Raw genomic sequence first — 10,454 nt, forward strand, 5'->3', positions numbered from 1 at the left:
TGGAGTATCAAACGAACTCCAAATGGCACGGAACTTGACAGGCGGTCTACGGGTGGTGAACCAAGGCCGCTTGGCAAATCTCGGTCCATTCCAAGAAAGTTTAACACCCGCACACGAAAAGAGGCAAAAGGGGACGCCGGATGACATAGGAGTGCCGGATTGCAAAACGGACAACGGGGAAAATGCTCGGATGCATGAGACAAACACGTATGCAAATGAGATGCACATGATGACATGCTACGAAATGCATGACACGCAAACAAATGACAAGGAAACAACAGAGAATAACTGGAAGACACCTGGCGCAACGGTCTCGGGGTGTCACAACACTCCACCACTACGAGAGGATCTCATCCCGAGATCTAGGATTGCACGGAGGAAAAAAAGGAAGGGGAAGATAACAGGTAAAACTAAGTTGCTTCTTGGACAAACGAGTGAAACCAAAGAACCTTGAGAGGTTGAACAACTTGAAAGAAAGGATACAATGGAGATGAACAAAGTTGAAAACACTCCATTAGAAAAGAGGAACAAGGGAGAACCAATTCGGGCAGCACTCCGGTTGAAAAGAGATGCAAGACTTGATAAGGTGAAAAGAACTTGAGCAGAGGACACAAAACTCTGGTTAAATGGATAAGCACGAAAAGAAAAGGATCCTCACCATTCGAGATGATGATTGAAGAGAGTAACATCACAATGCCTCCGGAACAAAGAAAGAAAGAAATGAAATGAACGGAGGGAAACGAGATCTTGAGAGAGCACGCTTACAACATATTCTCGAATGGAGTTGTTGGAACCCAACAACGAAAAGGATAAGCTTGTTGTGGGCTTATGGAGAACATCTCAAAACTATGAGGTGAAGTTCCGCCACTAACGGAAACAATGGATTTGGATTGATATGAACAAGGAGACGAGAAACTTATCTCACCGGTAGGATAAATGAAGAACTTGGATCATTTATAAGCACAAAAAATAGTAACAATCCTTAGGGAAAGCTTTAGGTGAAATATAACCAAAGATAATTCCAATGAAGAGAATGATTGGTTGAAAAGATTTCTTGAGAGAAGAGAAAATGATGGATTTAGATATGTCACTCTAGAAAACTTGTGAATCATGAAACACGAAGGGAAATTATCAACAATGACATAACACCACCTCAAAAGATGAGAAATGGAAGAATCGCACTTCGGAATGCAAGATGAAGGAATGCTTGAGATCCTCTGAAAAGAATCTTGATGAATGCTTCGAGAAGGAATTAAATCCTTTATGAACGATCATGTAGAGCCTCCATGAAGAACTCCGGTAATAAAGGATGATTGAATGGATCTTCGCGACGAGATAAAGCGGAAAAACTGGAGCTCCGGAAAAGAAAGATGAACAACTGAAATCGAGAATTTGATGAGCCTCCGGAATAAGGAATTAATCATTTGGGTGAAACAAGAATAAGAATTACATTATGCGTATCCTTCACCAATTTAAATTGATAACAATCAACGGATTGCATACAACTTATTCCGTTAGAAAGATTAAGAGAGAAATCGATAACTTGATAAGGTCTTCAATGGAACACTGGTAGGATTGAAACAACGAATGAATTAATATGATAACCAAGGATGTGACGCCCTCGATTTGACCGTACACTAATCATACACGCAAATGTGTATGATCAAGATCAAGGACTCACGGGAAGATATCACAACACAACTCTAGACACAAATTAAAATAATACAAGCTTTATATTACAAACCAGGGGCCTCGAGGGCTCGAATACATAAGCTCAAATACACAAGAGTCAGCGGATTAGGGAAGGCATAGGTTCAACCCGTAGGGGTATCTTAGGAACACCTACCACTAACTTCCAGAGCATATAACATCAGCTCAATAGGAGAGCATGGTTGACAATACGCAGAGGATACAATTTACGGAAGGCAATATGTATCAGGGGAAGAGCGCACGAGATTTTGAATATGAAGGACCTTGCCGGATAATAAACCAACAAAGGATTCAGCGGTCCTTAATGGATCTAATGTGAGTATCAGTACACAATCAGAAGAAGGAAAGAGTGCAAAGGCATTGGATTATAGAAACATCTGAATAATTCGATGCTTGAGTACAAAGGAGTTATGATTTCAAGTCGAAGGATCAGAAGCAGAGGCTCTGATCAAAAGATGGGTAAGTTGAATAGACTTAGAGGTGCACCCGATCAAATCTTGATTGAGCAAGAACCAGCTCATAACCGCAGCGATGTCGGAGCCAGAAAGAAAGTTTCCAAGAATTAATTGATGATTGCGAGTATTCGCTCACACATTGAATCCATAGGAACAGAATGACAACCACAAAGAATTTTATAGAATATTGCTAAACATATGGAATTAATCCTAATGCAAGCAGGCAAGGAGAATCAAGATCAATAGGTTGCAGAGGATTTTTGGAAAATCACATAGTATTTCCAAGTATTTTGGAATGCATATGAACAACTAGGGATGAACGGGTTCAGTGAATTATCCGTAGGGCAAAAATAAGCCGCAAAGCAGAAGGCACAAAGGATTCTCGAAACAACAAAGAATACATCTTGTAATAATAGGAGCAACTGGATATGAAGGTACAAGCGGCAAGGATATTATTCACGGGGATTAACTATGGTCAGGAACTGCAAGGCAGTGGGCCCAGGGTCTTGACAAACATCGAGGAGTATCTCCAGAATCTTATGGAGAAGCAAGCAATCATCGGTAATGTCGGGGCTCCCCGGAAGGAAGTGGTTACGAGATCCTAGAGTCAGAGTTAGTAAAAAGTCTAACCCGAATAGATGAAAGATCAGAGTCCCAGAGTATAGACAAGGAATAAAAGATCCTAATACCACCCAATGGCGATGTGGGCCCATAAGCCACACAACCAAGTTAGTAAAACGGTTTTCGGTTTCTAGACTCAACTTCGGCCAAGGAGTTGGAAAGGGGGGGGGTCCTACAGGCAGTTGGCTCTGATACGAACTTGTGACGCCCTCCATTTGACCGTACACTAATCATACACGCAAATGTGTACGGTCAAGATCAAGGACTCATGAGAAGATATCACAACACAACTCTAGACACAAATTAAAATAATACAAGCTTTATATTACAAGCCAGGGGCCTCGAGGGCTCGAATACATAAGCTCGAATACACAAGAGTCTGCGGAAGCAACAATATCTGAGTACAGACATGAGTTAAACAAGTTTTGCCTCAAGAAGGCAAGCACAAAAGCAACATTGATCGAAAAGGCAAGGCCTGCTGCCTGAGAGCCTCCTAATTACTCCAAGTCGTCAGCAGTTGTCACGTAGTAGTAGGCACCCTCGGGATAGCAGTAGTCATCACTGGTGTCATCTGGCTCCTGAGATCTGTCATGTGGTCGCAACAACCGGGTATGGGGGAAAGGAGGTAACAAAGCGGCCGTGAGTACTCATCCAAAGTACTCGCAAGACTTACATCAGATCTATACTAAGTATGCATATGTATCAAAGGAAATGGGCTGTATCTGTGGACTAAACTTCAGAATGCCATAATAGAGGAAAGGCTTAGTCCTATCGACGACTAGCATCTTCTGGAAACCACCATCTTGTAGCAATAGGAGGGGGTAGAGTAGCATAAAGTAATGTAGCAGTAATGTTATCAACCTCGGCAAGAGATCCTTTCTCGACTCCCTGCGAGAAAGCAATCCCAGAGCCATACTATCCAAGTGTCAACATATTCCAAATCTCATCACTATCCAGTTCTCATCACAAGTATCCAGTTCTAGTTGTATCGAACAGGATACAACTCCAAGTGTCCATTACCGTAGGACATGCTATCGATAGATGTTTTGTTCCCTGCAGGGGTGCACCAACTTACCCACCACGCACGATTAACTCCGGCCGGACACACTTTCCTGGGTCATGCCCGGCCTCGGCCAAACAATACACCACAACCCGACCTAGGCTTAATAGAGAGGTCAAGCATGCCGGACTAAACATATGCCCCCAGGGGTCATGGACCATCTCCCCGGGAACTCCTGCACGTTGCGTGGGCGGCCGGTGAGCAGACCTAGCTACCTCCTTCAACAAGGCAGGAGCTTACCAGTCCAACCCGGCGCGCGCCACTCAGTCGCTGACGTCTATTAAGCTTCGGCTGATGCATACTACGCAGGACGCCCATACAATGCCCACATGATGGTTAGTGCTATCAGACCAGAGGCCCCTTGGATCAAATATCCAAACCGTTAGTGTGTTGGCAGTGCAGTCACGAGCAGAGACTCATGAAAGATGTGACCCCGTCGCCCCGTCTCAAGTACTTGCGGCTAGGGCTAAGAATGCCTGACCACGCCTCGTAATTATCTCACGGGCACCCTCCAGGTCACCTCGACTCCACATCACTCGCAATTAAGCTCGCGCGGGTACCCCTCAGGGCTGACCCGTCTTTAGTAACATGGTTCAGGGGAAAGTCATAGTAACCATAGTAACTGTGTGTCCAAACATCACGGGGAAAACCCGAGGAATCACCCCCGGTGAATTCCACTCGATGTAATCATCAAGGTGAACATAAGAGGATCCACCCTCGAGGTTCACACTTGAGGGGTTGCACGACAGAGCCGTATTGGAAGTGGTTAAGGAGGAAATCACTCTCGATGACCCCGACCGGATAGCTACACTACAGAGATCTCATCAGGAGTCATGTAAGAGGTTCCACCCTCGGCACTCGATGGTAACTCTAACAGAGTCGTACAACTAGGGGAGGTGATGTGCGGTGTCGGGGCCAGGACGTCGATCACGTTGATCGAGTCATCGAACATAAAGCGAGGCAACTGGGGCAAGGTGGGGTCACTGATGTATCTCTAACCAACCTATACTAAGCAGTTTAGGATATGAAGGTAAGGTATAAAAGCAGGTAACAACAACAGGCTATGCATCAGAGTAGGATCATAGAGAAAGTAGTAGCAGTTCTAATGCAAGCATGAGAGGGAAAGAAAATAGGCGATATCGGAATGCTCAAGGGGGGGTTTGCTTGCCTGGAAGCTCTGCTGAAAAGAAGAAGTGTCGTCGACGGCGTAGTCGATCACAGGGTCATCGGCATCGGTCTCGGGGTCTACCGGAGAGAAGAGGGGGAAGAAACAGTAAATCAAAGGCACACAGATGCATGACAAGACAATAAGCATCACTAGGCGTGTTCTAACGTAGTGCTACACGATACCGACCAAGGGGGATAATATCCGGGAAAGTTTTCCCGAAGTTTGGCATTTTCGGATAGACGAAACAGAGGGGTAAGGTTGCATGTTTGCTATGCTAGGGATGTGTGGTGGACGAATGGACCGTCTATTCGGATTCGTCTCGTTGTTCTGAGCAACTTTCATGTAGAAAACATTTTCATCCGAGTTACGACTTATTTACTAAGATTTTATGAAGTTTAAAAGAATTCTTGAATTTTCTGGATTTTTATATTAATTCGAAAAATAAATGGATAAAAAGCTAAGTGCACCCAACATAGGGCACACTAAGACGCACTAAGGGGCTGGCATGTGGGTCAACGTTGACTGGTCAAGGGGACGCTGGGTCCCACCTGTCACTGACTAGGACTGTCGAGTCAGCAGGTTTGACTGGTCAACTGACCCGTGGGGCCCTGCTGTCAGTGACAGAGTCTAATTTAACAGAGTTTAAACATTTAATTAGATTAACTTAAAGGTGGGGCCATACTGTTAATGAGTCAATTTTTTAACAAAGTTTTATTTAACCAAACTAATTAATTAACGAGGTGGCCCCATGTGTCATAGCCACAGTTAGTGTTAGGGGCATTTTTAGAAGATTATTTACTGGGAGGGGCCCAAACATCAATGCCTATTGTTCCTAATTAAATAGTGCTAACACTAAACGGTCGACCCCACCTGTCATGCAGACACGGCCGGCCTAAACAGAGCAGGCGTCGGTGGTGATTTACAAGGGCGGCGGCAGGACGCCGGATCCTGACCCCAGCGACCAAATGGGCCTTCGCGACCACCCACAGAACCAGCGTGGCGTAGCGCGCAGGGGTGTGAGCCGTTCTGGCGGAGACGACCAAAGGTGGCCACGATGCCGTTGTCAGACGGTGGTGATGACGCGGCCTTGGCTGCATCCGAGCTATGGGGCGAGGGGGAGAAAGGGAAGAGGCCATAGAGGACCGGGAGCTAACAGTGAGCTCGGGAGCGCGCCTAACGGAGACGGATAAGAAGTGGTCGTGGTGGGGCGACGGTGATGACCGGCAGGGCAGATGAGGTAGACGTGGCCGATCCAGCGAGGTAGCGGTCCGGTGGAGCCCCGACGAGGTCCGGCGGTGATGAAGCGGCCGGGGTGCGCGACGGCCGACGAGCACCAAGGCGGTGAGCCTGGCCCCAACGTGGCCAGGCGCGCGGGGAAGGGGAAGGCCAGGGGTGCGCGAGGCGATGGCATGCTGCGAGGAGATGGCCGCTCTCCGGCAAGGGCGTCCGGCGCGGGGTGCGGAGGAGGAGGTTGGTGAGGTCGCCAGCTCAGGCGACAACATCGAGGTGGCGGGGCGCGACGCGAGGCAGGGCGATTTAGCGATGGTCAGGGGAGGGAGTGAGGGGGTGGTTCGGCGGGGTCCGGCGATAGCGGGCGTCGGGGGCGAGCGACGTGCCCCCCTGATCCAGATCAGGGGGGAACCATGTGAGAGAAAGAGAGAGGAGATCGGGAGAAGTGGGTTAGTGGGGGCGAGCGTGTGGCTCTCCCCTGGCGGCACGGTAGGGAGAGGGTGGGGGTTCGGGGCAGTCTAGGGTTAGGCCGTGGGCTGGGGGAGTTATACGGGGCGGCTGGGCCGGTTAGGTCGGGATGGGCCGAGGCCCATGGGGAGATGGGGTCTTCTTTTCTCTCCTCGCCTTTTCTTTTATTTTCCTTTAATTACCAGAGAAGGAAAATGATTTATCTGGGGGCCCCTAAGGATTTAGGAAAATGTGGAACTGGATCATAAAAGTCCAGTGCATTTTTGGGCACTGCCACAATTATTTTGGGAGAGTTTTAGATTCATTTGGAATTTTCATAATTGAATTTGCATTTTAAATTGCTGGAATGGCACTGTTATAAATGTTAGTGTCCATTTTAGCATAGGAGTGATGTTGTTTTGCTTTACATCAAATTGTATTGGAATATTTGCTAAATGATGAACATTTTTTTGGCATTTTTTGTGCAACTTCAAATTTCACTTATGATTTGAATTGGAATTGAGATGGGAGTTGAAAAGAGATATTGAACAAAGGTGATTAAGCATTCTTTAGCCAAATGATTAGGATTAATCCCAGAGGGTTACTGTAGCATGACACTGCGGTGTTACAAGTCTTCTCCACTTCAAGAAATCTCGTCCCAAGATTTAAGTGGGGAAGTAATGAGTAACTTCAGAGAACTAACCCTTATAGGGTTAATTATCTTGTGAACAATTCAGGGAATGAGGCAGATGTATCTCTCGAGCTGAAACTTAATAAACATCGAGAGCAAAGTATGAAGGTACAATAGGAAGTTTCATGCGAATGGACAAATTGATACCTGAACAGAGTGTGAGAAAGGGGTTCAGAGCATCGAAAATAGATATCTTTTGAAAGTTGGCCATGACATGATACGAAGCCAGTTGCAAGAATAATTCGGAATCAAAGATATACAGGGAGTCAGGTTCCGATCCTGTGGGACTGTGGGTTATGAGCCCACCATGTGGGGTAAAAGTAGAAAGGGCGCTAGCATTTTGCACGGTCATGATAGCAAGGCATGTTAGAGGGTAGCCTGTCAGTTATGTCGGCAACAACGTCGGTACCAAGGGCGAGGGATGAAGAGAACCATTTTCCTGCTCGTTGAACGAGGCAGTCCATTAGGCAAAGTTCTCATCCATCGGTGGCTACCGGAATGTCATCAACAATAGTAACAGGGTCTTACTGACAGCATGATACAACGAGGTGTTTACATAAGCAAGGAAATATTACTCCTTATATAATATATATCACAATAAGGTTTAAACAAACCAATGGAAAGAAAAATGTAATTGTCAGATTAAACATAACAATGGAAAGGAAAATGTGTTTAAACACATATTTCAGGGGTATATCCTTCCCAAGGACAAGTAGGGCATGATATCCATGACAGGATAGAAGTATAACACCATTCAGGTGGGGGGGAAGAAAATTCATGACATTCCCCATACAACGGTGTTTGGATAATTAATAAAGAAAATTTAGTATCATGTTTCAAATGTTCTTTTTGGAGAACGGATTACCACAGACATGCTTCGAGATAGCATTGACATGGTTTCAAGCAAATTTTAGACATCGGAAACAACTTAGAAAATAAGTCACACAATTTTAGTAGGGAAAAGATGAGGGTGTGGCCGACGGGATCAACCACAATCCATCGACATGCCAAAAAGGAGGTATTTCCAAAATTATATGAACCAGTTTGTGTTGGGGAAGGCAAGAATGTTATCGATGATAACATAAATCATCGAGGGAAATGATTGTATTACTCATCATGAATTCGATTGATATCCTGGAAAAGCTCAGAATGTTGATGATGATCACGACACATTTGTCGAGATATTTCATGAAGAGGTAATCGATCGGGGATGACATTCAGTCAAAGGGATGATGAAGCGAAGGTTATTGGAACCATGGGTACGACACAAACTCGTAATTAAGCTTGTTGTTTGAGACGAAATGATATGACGAGGAAGATCAACGTAGGCTTAGCTCATCGTCAAAAATTGTGCTCCGGGAAGAAGGACCAGGTAGCACAGTTAAAATTTAGCACGATAATGATATAGCCGATCAGGATAGGAATGACTTGAATGATTATTAAACTCATAAGCAACAAAAAATTACTTAGACTTATAGAATCGGAGTGTGGAATCAATTCACTTATCGGCGTTCTCGAGTGACTAATAACTCAAAACCCGAGGAATCCTGAAATCGACGAGAAGCAATACCAGATGAAGACTCATAGGAAGGAACACGGTTCTTTGTTATTCTCGAGATACCAGAGGGCAATACTCGAAGGAAGATCAAAATAGAGGTTGCGGAGATGCATTGATCTGTAGAAGACACGTGCTTTAACTTGTCCGAGAAATGGAATCAAGTAAAAAAAATCATGGTCGGAACCACGGTTGCAAAGGACCAATCATAGATACAAGATGATGTTACAACAAGGGGAATAATATTATTACAAGAAGCTTCATGATAAGTTCTACATCGGGTCCATGGGCATGAACACAGAGTTCAAGGTCGACTCCCACTTCTTCAATGCATAACCTTTCATTCACTCCTCGTTTTGGAAGAAATTGTAGTGCAGAAGATTTATCTGGCGAAGTACCAGAATAGTAAGATTCACATCTCTTTTGAGTTCACACGGATTAGGGAAGGCATAGGTTCAACCCGTAGGGGTATCTTAGGAACACCTACCACTAACTTCCAAAGCATATAACATCAGCTCAATAGCAGAGCATGGGTGACAATAAGCAGAGGATACAATTTACCGAAGGCAATATGTATCAGGGTAAGAGCGCACAAGATTTTGAATATGAAGGAAATTGCCGGATAATAATCCAACAAAGGATTCAGCGGTCCTTAATGGATCTGATGTGAGTATCAGTACTCAATCAGAAGAAGGAAATAGTGCAAAGGCATTGGATTATAGAAACATGTGAATAATTCGATGCTTGAGTACAAAGGAGTTATGATTTCAAGTCGAAGGATCAGAAGCAGAGGCTCTGATCAAAAGATGAGTAAGTTGAATAGACTTAGAGGTGCACCCGATCAAATCTTGATTGGGAAAGAACCAGCTCATAACCGGAGCGATGTCGGAGCCAGAAAGAAAGTTTCCAAGAATTAATTGATGATTGAGAGTATTCGTTCACACGTTGAATCCATAGGAACAGAATGACAACCACAAAGAATTTTAAAGAATATTGCTAAACATATGGAACTAATCCTAATGCAAGCAGGCAAGGAGAATCAAGAGCAATAGGTTGTAGAGGATTTTTGGAAGATCACATAGTATTTCCAAGTATTTTGGAAAGCATATGAACAACTAGGGATGAACGGGTTCAGTGAATTATCCGTAGGGCAAAAATAAGCCGCAAAGCAGAAGGCACAAAGGATTCTCGAAACAACGGAGAATACATCTTGTAATAATAGGAGCAACTGGATATGAAGGTACAAGCCGCAAGGATATTATTCACGGGTATTAACTATGGTCAGGAACTGCAAGGTAGTGGCCCCAGGGTCTCGACAAACATCAAGGAGTATCTGCAGAATCTTCTGGCGAAGCAAGCGATCATCGGTAATGTCGGGGCTCCCCGGAAGGAAGTGGTTACGAGATCCTAGAGTCAGAGTTAGTAAAGAGTTTAACCAGAATAGACGAGAGATCACAGTCCCAGAGTATAGACGAGGAATAAAAGATCCTAATACCACCCAATGGCGACGTGGGCCT

The sequence above is a fragment of the Triticum urartu genome, chromosome 1, assembly GCF_003073215.2.
Source record: "Triticum urartu cultivar G1812 chromosome 1, Tu2.1, whole genome shotgun sequence".
NCBI lineage: Eukaryota > Viridiplantae > Streptophyta > Magnoliopsida > Poales > Poaceae > Triticum > Triticum urartu.